Source organism: Tupaia chinensis, unplaced genomic scaffold, assembly GCF_000334495.1.
Source record: "Tupaia chinensis unplaced genomic scaffold, TupChi_1.0 Scaffold000527_1, whole genome shotgun sequence".
NCBI classification, from domain to species: Eukaryota; Metazoa; Chordata; class Mammalia; order Scandentia; family Tupaiidae; genus Tupaia; species Tupaia belangeri.
The window spans coordinates 3101002-3117777 of record NW_006160040.1 but is presented as its reverse complement, the minus strand read 5'-3'; the positions used below and the strand labels follow the sequence as shown (position 1 = coordinate 3117777).

Below are 16776 nucleotides of genomic sequence, written 5' to 3'. Positions count from 1 at the left end.
ATATATATAGTTTTGTTTTTGTTTTTTGAAGAGAGTTTTTTGCTATAGGGTGTGTGCATTTCTGGAAAGACAGAAAGGGACAGAGTGACAGAAAGCGAGAAATCACCACCCGGGGGGATGGCCATGCCGTAATCCCTTCTCCATTCTCTTCTCAGAACCTTGGGTATGCATGCACATACACCTGGTGTGAGTTTAAGCCGCTGGGTCCAGGACTAGAACTGCAGTCGACTACGTGGGAGTCTGGCGACATAACCATCATGCCATCTACATGTCCCTAAAGTTTAATAATATAACCACATATAGGTTAAAAATATAAAGTAACTGTACAATGATCTTCTCAAAAGTAGAGATGGATGTGGCCGGCAGGTGGTGGTTAAGGGCACTTGACTCCCACATGGTCACCCACAGTTCGAGTCCCAGACCTGGCAGCTTACTTTCTCACTCTGTCTCTCTCACTCTGTCACTCTCACTCTGTTCCTCTCTGGTTAAATTAAAACAAACGAACAAAGTTAAATAAAAATAATTCTTAAAATCATCCAAGATGATTTTTTGTTCCACACATCATAAGTACCCAATAAAAACTTTCAGACTGAATGAAGGAATGGATGATATGGATTCTAAGAAGTCAGGATAGTGTGTGGCTCTCACATCCAGTTCTCTAATTTATGAAAAAATGGTGAAGATTAGAAATGTTAATGTCTTAGCCAGCATAAGCCACAGTGATGGTGGTGATGGCAGCTAAGAGTAAGAAAAAACTGATTCCGAAACCCTTTTCCCCCAGGCTTCAGCTCCAACCATCAGCAGCCTTAAGGGTCCTATCATTTTTGCAATAGAAAACTTGAAATATAAATCCACAAATTTGGGTCATGTTTTAAAAAAGAAGATTCAACTACAAGTTTTTTAAATTTATACTTCAAGGGAACCAGCAGTTAGCGTAATGGCTATGTCGCTGGACTCCCACGTAGTTGACCACGGTTCGCGTCCCGGACCCGGTGGCTTAAAACACACCAGTCACGTGTGCGTGCGTGCCCAAGATCCCGAGAGGAGAATGGAGGAGAAGGGATTGCGGCGTGACCATCCCCCCTGGGGGGTGATTTCTTGCTTTCTGTCTCTCTGTCTCTCTCTGTCTGTCTGGCGAGCGCATGCGCCCTATAGTGAAAATATCTCAAAAAAAAAATTTATACTTCAAAATCTAAACACAACTTGGTGTGGTAATGTCAGAGTCTAAAAGTGATCGTTGTGTTTTCCTTGTTTGCTGGGCTAACCCCTGAATGAAGTGAGAGTCAGTCTACTAACATGGAAGGCTGTGGGGCTGCAGGATCCTGGAGGCATGCCTTGGCCTTGGAAGAGCACGCACACGGCAGCCCTGACCACGCACAGACAGTAGGGAGATACATGACCTGTGCCATTCCCAGTAGGAGAAAAGGCATTTTACATAATCTCATTCCTGGAGCCAGCAGGTGGCATGGTGGTTAAGGTGTTGGATTCCCACATGGCCAACCACAGCTTGAGTCTTGGACCTGGAGGCTTAAAAATTATGCCGGGCATGTGCATATGTGTGCCCAAAATTCCAAGAGTATACAAGAAGGGATGGCCATTCCCCCTGGGGGGTGATTTTTCACTTTCCCTCTCTCCGTGTTTGTCTGTCTATCTCTGGTGAGCGTACACGCCCTATGACAAAAACCTAAATAAATAAACAAACAAACATATCCTCTCATTTCTGTTAAAAGAAAAAATTTCCAAACTTCACACACATTGTCATTTTATAAAGTAGAGCTAAAGCCAAAAGTAGATTACACTACTTAGGAAGATTAGGCGGAGGAAGAAAAAAGCCGGGGCAGAGCAAAGACAGTAGTTCTCATTTTGTTTACGTGTTTCCTGCCATCATAGGCACCTCACTGTCCCTGCAGCTCCCCGTGATCTCGAACATGACCTGGGTAATCTGTATAGGAGCAGCACGATCCTTTCAAAGAGGAGCCCTGATCAAGAGAGATGCTCTCTTAGTGACATTCTGCTCACATTATTTTTGAATTTTTGTCTCTTCTTTTTTTTACTATAACAAGTCCCAATAGTATGCTGGACAAGCTAAATCAGACCAAAGAAGAACTGATTTATCAAATCCACAACTAAGTGCCCAATTGATATGCTCTGAAATGTATCAGCATATGCACAAAAAGACGGCCCAAAAGTAGGTGACTGTGTTCACCTCCAAAAGAAAAACAGAATTTTAAATGGTCAGGTAATTAAACTAATTAAGGAATGTGGGATTGTAATACTATAAATTGAGGGATTAACTAGCAAACACTTTCTGTATAAGACTTTTTTTCCCTCAAAAATGATTTTATATTAGTCCAATGTTCTACCTTAGTAAGCCCAATAAACCCAATAAAATGCTTTTTCTTCAGTGATCTTGACAACTTGCAGGATAATTATTGGATAAATATCAATTCCCCATCTAAGACCCATAGATGTGCAAGGTGTAAAGAATAAACTAAATCCGTATGATTAAAAGCTGTGCATCATAAGAATTTTCTCTTCATTTCTGAAAAAAGTATAAAAACAAGGATTCTGACTATTCATGGAAATTTTATTTATTAGCATTTTTTTTTCTTTCTCTAAAAAGTCAAATGCAAAAGAGAAATTTCTTTCCCTTTATTGGTTACCTTTTATTGACTACTTATTATATGCAAAGCACTTTATATGCTTCATATGATCTCATTTAACTTTTACAGCAACCTCAGATAGTAGGTACAGTAATTATTTCTGTTTTACAGACGCAAAAACTGACCTTCTCAAGGCTACAAAGTCAGTAGCCCACATGGACAGGACGTGAATCAAGTCTGTGTGATTCCCCAGCATCTATACTAAAGAGATTCCATGCTATTTTCAGAGGAAGGAGTTATTGTATTCCTGTTAATGTTTTGTTTTGTTTTTTTTTTTTTTTTGAGAGGTTTTTGCTATAGGGTGCATGCGCTCGCCAGACAGACAGAGAGAGAGACAGAGAGACAGAAAGCGAGAAATTACCCTCCAGGGAGCATGGCCAAGCCGCAATCCCTTCTCCTCCATTCTCCTCTCGGGATCTTGGGCACGCACGCACACGCGCCCGGCGTGAGTTTAAGCCACCGGTTCTGAGACTCGAACCATGGTCGACTATGTGGGAGTCCAGCAATATAGCCATTACGCTAACTGCTGGTCCCCTGTATTCCTGTATAATGGAGATGCTATACCTCTGTAAACAAATTCAGGAATCTTTTTTTTCCTAGTTTGGATTTTTATAGTTTAGTCACACTGATCACTGAATCATTCTGGATCACAAATATTTTTAAACTTCCGTCTTTGCTTCTATTTTGATATTGGTTTTCCCACTGCACGCAACTACTTACTTATTATTCAATTAAGACTATTGTCCAAAAAATCTAAATTTATAAGACAATTAGCTTAGATAAAATCTTTCCTGGTTATTTATATAAAGATGATCACAAGAACTTGATGAACAGTATTTTGGGGCAGGTATTTGCAGAGTCTCTTTCTGGCCTTTCCAAGTATGAGAGGTCTTTGTTCTCTAGAATAGTACAGTAGCCTTAACTATTCTATCTGCCTTCTAGAAGTCTCCCCACTCTCCTCCTGCAACCTGTGAAAGCACTCGGGCTTGGTACTAATCCAGATCTCTACAGCCTAAAACACCAAAGGGAAAGCCAGCTGCTATACACAGCCCTCACTGTTATTATCGTCTGACTACAACCTACCAGATCCATTCTCTTCTCACCACTCTCAAAATGATGCCAGCCTAAGCATCTCCCAACTGCCCCCTTGTACACTACGCTCTCCTCCCTCACCATGTTCTCCACCATCCCATGTTCTCTTTCTTGGGATACCCTTTCACGGCCACCTTCTGTTCAAGGACCATCCCAAGCTTCATCTCCCCTCAGAACTATTCTTGACTCCAGCCCATCATTCCCTCCCCATTAAACAACACTTTAACATCTTTATTGTACACATACACATTTTAATATATATTTCTATTCTCAAATCACCATACCACCCATCTGGCGCTATGCACTGGATGTACATAGTTTGTAAACTCCTTTGGAGAAGAATCCACAATTCATACTTGTTTACACTGCGACACATGATTTGTAAGTACAGCACTGGGGAAATAATAGGAACCCAATAAATGCACGATAATTGAAAATATCTTCAAAATCTAGGTAACACAGACACACACACCCCATAACCACCTACGCTCATGTTAATTCCACTTTGCGAGATGTGTCTATGACACTAAATAGCCAGGTATTTTCAAAGATTTTAAATCTTTATAGATATTGTGTTATAATGTAGACATTGTCTTTATGCAGTGTATATAAAAGAATAAATTAGAGGGATAAGAAACTATTCAGACCAAATAAATCAAGAGGAAGATATGCCTCCAGAAAAGATCTTTTGGTTTAAATGATCAAGACTGGCTGTCCCCATTGATGCAGCTCAATTTTCAACTTCGCTGATTTGATGACAGTCAGAACATTGTTCAAAAATCAAAATGCATGAAGGCTAAGGAGAAATGAAAATAAAAATGTCATTACAACTTGATGTTTCCATGTTATTTATTTTTACATATTCACATGTAAACATCATATAGTATAGAAGGAGATGTTACGTAAATGTGTGAGGTCAGCTAGATGCCAGAGACTCAAACACTTCAATAGCTTTAGTTTATTTTCATTTTCCTTTATATGCATACCCACATTATTACATAGGATGCGTAAGTTTGCCTTCATATATCGTATTTTTATGTATATACATGCAATGATACTGTACATTTTCAAAATTCATTTTCGCTATAGGGCGCGTGCGCTCACCAGACAGACAGAGAGAGACATAGAGACAGAAAGCGAGAAATCACCCCCCAGGGGGGATGGTCACGCCACAATCCCTTCTCCTCCATTCTCCTCTCAGGATCTTGGGCGCGCACGCACATGCGCCCGGCGTGAGTTTTAAGCCACCGGGTCCGGGATGCGAACCGTGGTCGACTACGTGGGAGTCCAGCGACATAGCCATTACGCTAACTGCTAGTTCCCAGTAAATAAATATTTATCAAAAGCAGAATTAGGTTTAGTTCCCTGGGTGTCTTCACACATTATCAAACAATTTAGAAGTTAAAAGCACCATTTTTTGAAATGGCTATGCGATGGAGGCTCCCAAAATATTTCGCTTATTTTAATAATCTGGATAGTTTTCTTATGATGGCCTTCTCTTAGCACATGTTCAATATTTAAATATTGCCTCCCTGTGGCTGGCAGATGGCATAGTGGTTATGGTGCTGGACTCCCACATGGCCAATCATGGTTCAAGTCCCAGACCTGGTGGCTTATTTTCTCACTTTCCCTTTCTCTCTCTCTGTTTCTCTCTGATCAAATTAGAAAATAAATAATAATAACAAATAAAATTATACAAATAAGTGATTATATAAAATAAATAAGTAAATAAATATTGCCTCCCTTCCCATCTCAGGCTTTCCCACTTAAAAATGTCTACATCACTATTTTCCCTTTTTCACTCTTACAAAGAAGCATATAGCACCACCTGCTACAACATCCGAATCAGAATTAGATGAAAAGTTTCCATTCAAAGGAAACTATATTGAGGTCGCAACGCCAAAAAAAAAAATCACTGGAATACTTAACACGGTTGAGTTTGCGTTAACTTTCCCTATACAATTTAATACCCTGAATATGGATTATAAAATTCTGATGTGTAAGAAATATACCCATGTGTACTTTGTCTCTTCTACAGATTGGGAACCTCTGTAAGAGATGATGGTGATGAACAGGCCATACTGATTTATGAAAACACACTTTATCCTAATAAAATCTGCATTTTGTTTTATATATATATATATATATGAGAGATCATTGCTCCTCATAGAGAGAGAGAAAAAGAGATCATTGCTCCTCTACCTATGCATCTTTATGAATTTTCAAGAGAAATAATGATGAATATGTGACCAAAAATAGAGCATTAAACAATTTGGGGGATAATTTAGGGAAAGCTCCTGCTTATCTGAGCTGTCTCCACTGGTTCAACATTCTACTTGCAAGGATGAACAAAGCATCTATCAGCTCCACGGAAGGAAAGCAGACAGCAGTAACATGCTCTTCCACTCCGCCTTGTCAGCAGCACACACACAATCCAGAACCACCGTTTCATTGTTACCTGAACTAGAACCAGAGAGCTACGTACGAGACAGCATCCACTCGATAAGTAATTATTGAGCAGCTGGCTTCATGGTTCATTGAGTCTATATCACCACCGACTGTTAAGAGGTCATTATTTTTGTACCACTAGGGAAAAAAGGCTGCCAGTTGAATAATGACATATCACTGAAAGTAATATGTGACTCCTACTTATTTTACTCTATTTTTCCCCCTTTTTTTGCTAAAGGATCCATGTACTCCCAGAGAGAAAGAGAGAAGGGGAGAAGAGAAAGCATACTGCCCCCCCTTCATGGAGAATGGCCATGCCACAATCTCTTCTTCTCCATCTCTCCCTCTTCTCAGGATTCTGGGCATGCTCACACATGTGCCAGATGTGCCTCTCAAACGACCGGGTCCAGGACTCTTTTGCTTGGTTGGCTATGTGGGATCTGACTGTCCCGACCACCAGGCCATGGACCCGACCTGTGACTGCCATTTCTGAGATGTTAAAACGAAAGGGGGCAAGGTTCTTAGGGGCCTAGCAGTGAACAAGATAGACAAAGCTCTGCCTCACAGAGTTCTCAGTCAGGGCACTTTCATTTGAAATGAAAAGAAAACAGGAGATAAAAACAAAACAAAACACAAAAGTAGAATAGGCACTGTCTTCTGGCAAAGGTCTCAATTCCTGGCTGTATGTGTAGGGAGGAGGAGCTGGAAAGAGCTCTCCAGGAAAGCCTGAGGCCTTAGAGCAGGAAGTGTACAAAAAACAGAACTAGGAAAGCTATCTCAAGACAAAATACATTATTTTAAAGACTCCTGTTTTGCTGAGCTGCAGCTTAATCATGGACTTCTATCTTCCTTCTTCCCTTTTAAAATTCCCTTTGGCCAGCCCTCATCACCCCTACATCCCCGTCTCCAATTTCTTGCCTCCCTTATTGCTCACATATGTCTTTCTTCCCAATACCAACTATTTTTTATGCTCCTTCTCCTAAGAGACTTTCGTTAGTTTGTCCTTCCAACCATAAACTAAGCACATGAAGATGATTAATATGAGTTCTGGCTAGGTACTTGTGTACTTTTACACTGGTAATTGATATCCTATCTGATTTTCTGGTTTTGCTTGATATATGACCTGTAGTTTCCTTGAAACCATCAGGGTGGAATTCTCTTTGGTATTTTAGGTAATTGTTCAGTTCTAGCAATTAAAAAAATGAGGAAGAATGTGACTGACACCTGACTCCCATATGCTACTTTACGGCCAGAAGTCTCAAAGGAAACAGATCCATTCACTCTGAGAAATACAACCCACAAAGCTACCAAATCAAAATAGGTTAAGCCTCTTTAAAATGGCCTTAGCGATCATTAAAAAGTATCAAAATCTTAAAAAAAAAATTTATCGTTTGTCATACATAATCTATAGCCATCAGATTAAAAAAAACCTCCAGTGTTTAAATCACATTGAAAAAATATAATTTCTTACAGTCTACAGCTGTTCTGTTAATGTCCCAAATCTATCAAATTAAAAAATATATATTTTGGCTCTTTTCTCCACACTTTATTATGCATCAGGAATTCCCCAACACTGATTTTTTCTTTCTGAATGAACTGCCCTCCCTAATATTCCCCATAGACATTCTTTGTGGCTTCAGAGTTCTATCTCAGAATTATTTCTATTAAAAAGCTAGAAAGAGTGATTCTGAATTAATTTCTTAATTCCTTCATCCCACAACTGGAGATTGAACTTCTCTGGTCTTGGGATGGTAAAATGTATAAGACCTAGCCCCTAGGCCGGCTTTGTAGTGCAGTGTGAAAGCGCTATGGATTAGGAGCCAGATCCCACATGGCTGCCTTTGATTTGAATCCTGACCCTGGAAGTTTAAAAGACATACCTGGTAAGTGCATAAATGCCCAAAATCCTGACACGAAGGCGATAGGGAGAAAAAGGATCGTGGTATGACCCTGCCTCATTGGAGAGTACTTTCTCTCTCTCCTGCCCTCTCTCTCTCTGGCAATTAAAAATAAATAAAAAGAGAGAGAGACCTGATCCCTGCCCTCGGAAGTCAACACCACGTGTTGGCTTGAGCTCAGGCTTGGGCATGTGATTGGAGAGATGCACCGGTTCACTGGACTCTCTCCTCTCCCTGCCCCTCTCCTGGGCAAGGGCTGTATAATAGCATCTCTGTATTTTAATCCCCCCACCTACAAAATAGAAATGGTATTATCTACTTAGTGAAGTTATGGGGCTAATAAAAGGTAAAAAAAGTGGGTCTATGGAAATTGGGCACAGTGCTGTTCACTGGAGGCACCCCATAGAGGATGGTTTCTTGCCTCCTTTCTTAACTCGCTATCAATCACATCCACTTGCCGCTGTAGACACTTGTCTGTGTATATTACATTTTCCCCTTGGCTTTGCATTTATTTTCTTAGCCACGCATTTCTAAGATTAAGGATTTTACTACTGAATGGTTGGGCAGGATGAAGAGGTCTTGGATCATCACACGGGGAGTATTCCTTGAGATTTGTATTTTAAAAAGTGTAACTCTTCAGAATATCTGTAGAATGCACTTGGTCCCCTTCATTGTTCACAAGAAAATTTTATGGCTTTTGCACACAAATGTGCACATTCAAAACTTCCAGATAATCTATTGCTAGAACACTTGGTCAAGTGCTAGTCTATGAAGTGCTTGAAAGCAAGGAACCTTGGAATCATAATTATAATGACAACAACAATGACTGAATGACAATTGTTTACCAAATATTGTCCTAAGCACCTTACAGGTACTCATTCATTTAAACTCCACACCAACCTGATGAATAGCTACTATTGTTTACCTTGTCCTACAGACAAGGACGCAGACACAGAGCGATTCAGCGATTTCTCCAAGGCCACACAGCTAGCCAGGGGTAAAGTGGTGGGGATCTTGAGGTGTCTGCCTTTCAGCATCTGCCTCCCAGCACCTGTGTCAAGATTCGGTTTAAACTAATGCATCCTTCTAGCTCTGTTTTATTAATAATACGACTACGCTTATTGAACTTTTACTATAAAAGTACTTCAAAAAGTTTGTGGGAAAATGGAATTAAGTATGAGTTTATTATGATGCGAACAGGTTTTGAAATTCATGCATAGTTTTTTTCATAATACACATTTTCCATGAACTTTCTGAAGACCCCTTGTGCATGCCAATCACACTAAATGCTTCATGTGCCAGCCATACTAAGTGTGTGCTCTCTTTTACTCTTCGGAACAACTCTGTGAGTTAGGGAGCTGCTCCATTTATCATCTTTGTATAGATGAAGACACTGAGGCTCAGGGGAGGTCAGAAATGTGCCCGGTCTGCACAGCTGGCATGCCTGCAGAGCAGGGATTAGGACTCCCACTCTTATCCACCAGACCACACTGTCTGATTTAGAGAACACACAATCTTCAATAGCTCTTGCTGACTCCCAAGAACCACTGCAGTGTCCTGTACGAGAAGCCAGCATGCAAACCAAATCATTATGCCTCTGACCTTTCTGTGCAATGGCTTTGAAACAAGAAAAGCAAAGCTCTTTTGTACGTTGAAAAAGGAAGCCTGCCAGGGACAAAGGGTCTCTGGTCAGATCAAGGCTCCCACATCCCAGAAAAGTTCCTCTATTAGAGAAAAAGTTGAGGATCTCTCTTTCTCCCTCCCTCAGGTAGCGTCTGCCCCAAATAAAGAAATGGAAAAGAAAATTAAAATGAGAAAATTGAGTTTGCAATGTTGGGAAGTGAGGGGAGATGGTCCACTGTGGTCCAGAAGGTCTTTTGCAGGAAAAAAGGAAAGACCTGAACCACAAGACCATGGCAGGAATAGAAGGCAAGAGGCTGGAGAGAGACACTGAAACTGAGATAGAGGTAGGGATAGACAAAGAGAGAAAGAGAAACAGCAGACCCAGCTGGAAGGCAGAGGGAAGCACCAGCACAAATGGGGACAGACGAATGCGCAGGTGAAGCATGATAGCTCAGATGGAATCCGTCCCTTCTACCTGTGTTAAAGTCTAAATGATTTTGCTGGAGAGCATAATTGTCCCACCGCTACTGGAACAGCCCCTTGCTTAGCTAAAGATTACTATTATTTCCAGAAAGTCTATTTTTCTAATAATTAGTTCAAGAAAGTATGGGAACACTTCAAGAGCTCCAGATGAAAGAGACCAGAGGATGCATGGGGAAAATATGGTGAGACAGGTCTTAGGGTTTTCTGGGTTTTCTACCTTTGGGGCTATCGCTCTTTTGGGAAGCTAGTATTGTGTGTGTGTGTGTGTGTGTGTGTGTGTGTGTGTATGTGTGTGTGTGTGATATGTTGTATGATGCTTTACTTGATGTGATGAGAGTTCAAGTGTACTGTTGTGAATTTTAATTTTCTTTTCTTTTCTTTTTTTTTTTTCAGAGAGGTTTTTGCTATAGGGCAAAACCTTCTCCTCCATTCTCCTCTCAGGATGTTGGGCATGCATGCACATGTGCATGGCGTGAGTTTAAGCCACCGGGTCCAGGACTCGAACTGCAGTCAACTACATGGGAGTCCAGCGATATAGCCATTATGCTAACTGCTGGTCCCGTGAATTTTAATTTTCAATGCCTGTGTTGCTCAGCTGTAACACTGAAACAACAGAATGCAAATTCTGATTGAGCTCAGGCATAAACCTGGCTTTTATTAGAAAGAAGTACTAAGAGGAGAGTCTCTGGTCAATTGCATCTATTTTGAAAAGCCTATCAATTTTCAAGTGAGGGGCCTAGCAGTTGGCATAATGGCCATGTCGCTGGACTCCCATGTAGTCGACTGCGGTTCGCGTCCTGGACCCGGTGGCTTGAAACTCACACCAAGCGCGTGTGCGTGTGTGCCCAGGATCCCGAGAGGAGAATAGAGAAGTGATTGTGGTGTGGCCATCCCCCCTGGGGGCTGATTTCTTGCTTTCTATCTCTCTGTCTCTCTCTGTCTGTCTGGTGAGTGCACACTCCCTATAACAAAAACCTCTCAAAAAAAAAGTTTCAAGTGAAATGTGAAAGTTATATCACCTTTCGTGTTCTTATTGTGTCTACATGATCTGACAATGCCTAATATATGAGAGCAATCTAAAATTTTCCTTCATCGCTGTAATTGGGCTAACACCATAAGCTAAGTGGAGTTGCAAACAGATCTGATCTTATTTTTAAATAAATGTATTTGAGAACCGGAAGCCTCCAAGCAAAGATGTTCAAATCATCCCTGACACTGTGGTATGTCTTTCGAACTTAGGGCTTTTATACTCTGTTCTGGTTGCCCAAGCCTTTCAAAGTCGTGCTGAGTGGGGAGGAAAGAGCACAAGGCAAGCTCAAGAGTACTCTATTTTATGTATGCAAAGTTCTGGAGTCCCAATTTAATGACTGTCAGTGGAGTCTTTCTAGCCAGGAAAAGGGATGCTAAGATCTTTACAGAAAACAAACAAACAAACAAACAAGGCCACCCAGGTGGCATGGTGGTTAAAGTGGCTGGATGCCACATGGCTGACTGCACAGTTCAAGTCCTAGGCCTGGTGGCTTGGAGGAAATGCCAGGTGTGTGTGCATGAATACCCAAAATCCAGAGAGGAGAATGGAGAAGGGATTGCCATGTGGCCATCCTCCCCCAGGGTGATTTCTCTCTCTGTCTCTGCCTCCGTCTCGGAGCACACATGCCCTATAGCAAAATTTAAAAACAAAACAAAGCATATATACTTCATAATACTCAAGCAAAAAAGAGAGAGATAGGGAGAACAGGGACAGACAAAGCAGGATTAGCCCTGAGCCACTAACAGCTGAAGCTGGATGAAGAGCACATGAAGGTTCACTACACGCCCCTGGTGACTCTAATTCTGTGTGTTAACTTTGCATAATAATTTTTTAATCCACAGAAGTATTAGGAATTTCTATGAAGTACAGTACAACTTCTGCAATCCAGATGAGATAGGATGGTGTCAGTTCCTTAGACAAATGGGCCTGCCTGCCTGCCTGCTCACCCCAAACTTTCAGGGCTCTACACCAAGCAACTTAGATATGAGCTGGGGCACGAGGTGCCCTGCCTATACTTGCCCCTCTGTGCCCTTGCCCACACTACTGCCCTCTGCTTGGGGCCCACGCCAGCTCCGTCTAGCAAAACCCAACCCATATAAGGCCTAGATGAAAGGTTTCCTCCTTCATGAAGTCTATTATGACTCCATATAGAAATGATCTCTTCCTCGTCTCCTTTGGGCTTCAGCTAGAGCTCCTGCAGCATAGCTCACTGCATAGTGGTGACAACCATGAGTACAAGAAGAACCACAGTAATGGCAGCTGATATGTACCGAGTGCTTACTCTGTACAGACACTTTCAATATGTCATCACTTTCCATGACTGCTGAGGTTATCGTTTTTACTAATTTTTTTAATTTTTTAAAATTATTTTATTTCATTTTATTCATCATCATTATTATTATTTTTAATTTTACCAGAGAGAGAGAGAGCGGGGAAAGTAAGAAAGCAAGCCACCAGGTCCGGGACTCTAACTGTGGTCGACCATGTGGGAATCCAACGCCCCAACCGCCATGCCACTTGCCAACCCTGGATATTATCTTTTATGATCACCTTTTACAGATGAAGATCCAGTGCTCAGAGAGGTCCAAGGTGAAACAGATCCAGTGTGATGGCAGATACACCACGGTAACGTTGGAGTCTCATACCTATGAGCTTCAGGTATATGACCAGAGTGATATGGTAGAAATTAAAATCCAATTGGATGAACTTCTGACTTTCAGGAAGACCTGAGAGCCCCCATTCTCGATGACTATGGCCCTGTATACGCTTTATTCCTCCTATTGAATTGTAAGCTCTTTGGGGAAGCAACTGCTTTTCTATTTCTGCCCCTACCTGTGTTGTCTAGCAGAATGCCTTACGCACAGAAGATACTTAACAATGCCTTGAACACTCATCAACTCAGGGCATTTCTACTTCCTAAGGACCATATGCAACTTTTATAATCCACCTGTCTACCTCCTGAAGGAGGTAAGATGGATAAACCAGCCTACAGAAGAGCCGAAGCATCTCTCCTCCCCGTCATCTCTGCTCACAAGGCCACAAACCTAAAATAGTTTTTGTCTTCTCGCTGCATTGGCATTGTAAGTGACCAGAAAGAATTCTTCCCCGTTACTATTTTTATTTCGCCTCCCAGCTGTGGGCTCCCTCCCCCTCCCTTTGCAAAACCGTGACCCCTAACAGCCTGAGACAAACCCAAAGAGATTCAGACTTTGTCTAGGTGATGACCCAGGAACCTAGAACTGAAGACGACAGGCTGATTCCCCCCAGAGACTTCTTTCTCTTATTTCACCTTCAGACTTCCGAAGCCCGATCTATTTCCAACTGAATACTACTGTATTTGTTGCTGCTATTCTTTGGTTATATTTTGACCTTCTTCCTGAATACTGTGATGTTCTCTGAACCGGTCCAAAGAAAACTTAATGAGTAGACTCAGCTGTCTTTAGTTCTTTCCCCAAACCATCCCAACTTCCTTCTTCCTCTAGCTAAGGAAGCTTATGTCATATTTCTGCAAGGTCTGACTCTTAGCTGGTTCTTCTGTATTTTGGGGTGTTTTGTTTTGCTTTAACATTTTGTTGTTTTGTTTTTCACTATAGGAAATGTGCACTCACCACGGAGAGTCAAAAGCAGAAAAAGAGAGGAAAGGTAAGAAAGCACCCTGCCCCCAGGGAGGATGGCCACCCTGCAATCCTTTCTCCATCCTCTTCAGGATTTGGGGCATGCATGTGCATACACACAGAATGTTTTTCAGGTTGCTGGTCCAAGACTCGAACAGTTGGCTGTGAGACGAGACCAGCCACCTCAACCACCTCACTACCCGCTACACTTTGGTGAACTAAGAAAATATTGGTTGATGAGAAAATTTGAGCTCACAATATGCTTAAGGTTCTAATCCTCTTCAGGATTTGGGGCATGCATGTGCATACACACAGAATGTTTTTCAGGTTGCTGGTCCAAGACTCGAACCACACAGTTGGCTGTGAGACCAGCCACCTCAACCACCTCACTACCCGCTACACTTTGGTGAACTAAGAAAATATTGGTTGATGAGAAAATTTGAGCTCACAATATGCTTAAGGTTCTACTCTCCCACCAGTGATATTTAATAGGGGAGCATCTTAATGGGGGAACGTGAGGATCGCCTGGTTCCAAAAGAACGAGGCGAGAATGACTAAGGCACCAGCTCTGGAGCCAGAATTTGGGGCAAGGGCTAGTCACCCATGGATGGCTCTAAATGTCCTGTGTAAACCCTGCTGCTATAGTGCTAATGCAATGTAAATTTCCTGCATTTTCATTTACTGACTGTTGTTTTCTTTGGTTATAAATTTAGATATGTCAGCAAAATACACTGGTGTGTGAGTGTGGTATGCATGCACACATACCTATGAAGAGGGAGATGAGACCACACTGAATCATGACGCATCAAAATAATACTGGTTTCATCTAATGTCACTCATCTTGACAGCCTTGCATTTTCAAAATTAATTTAAAAAGCATAAGGAAACTGCTTCACAATCCCCCACCAAAGGATCTTGGCCAGTAAGCTAAATATCTAGTCATCTGTGTTGTACATTAAGTGTGAAGGCACATCTCACAGTTTGGGATTTAAATAGAAAAATCAATACCCTACAGGAAATCTACGGTTGCCTAGCAGATTCGCTATCAGCCAATGCTTTCTTTGTCAGTGCCTTCTGATTACACATATTTGTATATTCCAGGCATTGATTTTACTTTGCTTTTGTTTAGGTTACTTAATATTCCTCCCTCTTCCAAGACTGGGGGGCAAAAGGGGAGTGGATTTGACAGCCAATTAAATGAAGTCAAGGAATGTCTCCTCTACCTGGTTGGGGCGCTTTCTGCCAGTGCCTGGCCCATGGGATTGCCCTTCTCCGTGTGCTCCTGGATCATCTGGGAGCCCAGACGTAACCTGTGCCCTCAGTGCCTTCTCCCCCACAGAGCCCCCACACTCCCCAAACTGGCTGCTGCTCCTGCTGCAGTGAACCATGCCCAAGGGTGGCAGAACCACCCTGAAGCGAAAAGAGCACTTTGGAGTCAAGCTTGCAATCTTCCCTGACAGCTTCTTCCACAATCCACTCTAAGCTGCACCAAGAAAACTCCAAGGACTTCCGATTTCTCTCTTAAGAATGAGCAAGTCTTTTTCATACAGAAGCATAGCTTCTCGGGGCTTCATGATCAGCCAAATACCATTGCCTTTCTTGCAGCTGAAAAAACTCAACTTTCTCCTTGGAGAAATAAGCTTACTTCTATTTTCTCTTTATTCCCCTTTTTCTTTTATCACAGGAAACCAGGCTGACCAAAATAAAGCATTTCTAACAGCGACGAGAAGGATGAAGATCATACCAAATCTCTCAAAACTACTGCCAACACAATATTGTGTTTAAGCATAGCAATGATGAAACATCTATATTCTCTAAAGATAGCTGGAAAAGATGTTCATTTATATGTTCTACTTCCTCCAGAGTAAACTGACCACCACCAGCACTCAAACATGTTCATTTTCCCAATACATACGGAAAAAATAAATATTGACATAGGCAGGGGCTTCAAGAAGTTCATGGAAACATGCATCATGAAAAATAATCGATGCATGGATTTTTTTTTTTTCATTTGGTACTGGAATGAACTTGTACTTTAATTCCATTCTTTTCATGAATTTTTTTAAGTCCCCTCAACTTACTTCCACTACTTCTCTAGAAAGAAGTAAATCATTCCTTAAAGCATGCTGATACTAACACATTGCATAAATGGCCCCTAGGTCTTCTGTGGGAATAACCATGATTGTAGAGAGAAACATTAAAACTAAAGAGTGAAGTTTCCCCAGAATAGGTCATGTTAGCAGGCCTAGAAGTTTAAAAGCCTTAAGATAAAATGTAAGGTGAAGTACATTTTCAGAAAAAAAAAAAAGAAAGAAAGAAAGAAAAAGCGTATGTTTATAAGCAGTGCCTGCTTGTGGACTGTTTGGTCGAGGGACGACACACACGGAATGAACAGGACTGTATGCGTGGACTGCGGAGGAAGAATGGGGGTTCTCGCTGTCGACATCTACGGCTGGGTGGAAGAGTGAGCCCTGTATTTTTCTCTCTTCTCTGCTCTTTGCACACTTTGTTTTTAATGAACAGTTGGTGTCAGAGCTAAATCCAAAGACTGTTACATGTGGGACTTCCTAATGCACAGACCTGGCAGAGCTGCACTGTATGCGGCCAAAAATCTAAACAGAATTAGACTACCTCAGAACGTAACAACGGAGCATCCTCATTCCCTTTCCGTGTTTCCATTTAGTTGGAGCAAATGTTTCGCTTTAATGCAATTGAAAAGAAAAGAACATTTAGGGACAGCATAGCTCGATCCCTCATAAAGCTTCATTTTCAAAAGCAGTGTTTGAATCTCTAAATAAATGACAATTCATTCTCTGTTTACTTTAGGTAAACAGAAAATGCATTGCAGAATACTCATTTTCAAAAGCTAATCAAGAACATTAGGTCCCAACAGATTCATTTAATAGAAATATAATAGGCAACCC

At 41.5% G+C, this 16776-nt stretch overlaps 1 protein-coding gene across 1 annotated transcript in view; it reads right to left on the bottom strand.

The window, feature by feature from the left end:
• Positions 1–16776, bottom strand: part of SOBP (sine oculis binding protein homolog) — a 191644-nt gene that overhangs the window by 59429 nt on the left and 115439 nt on the right. The gene's annotated exons all lie outside the window — the stretch shown is intronic.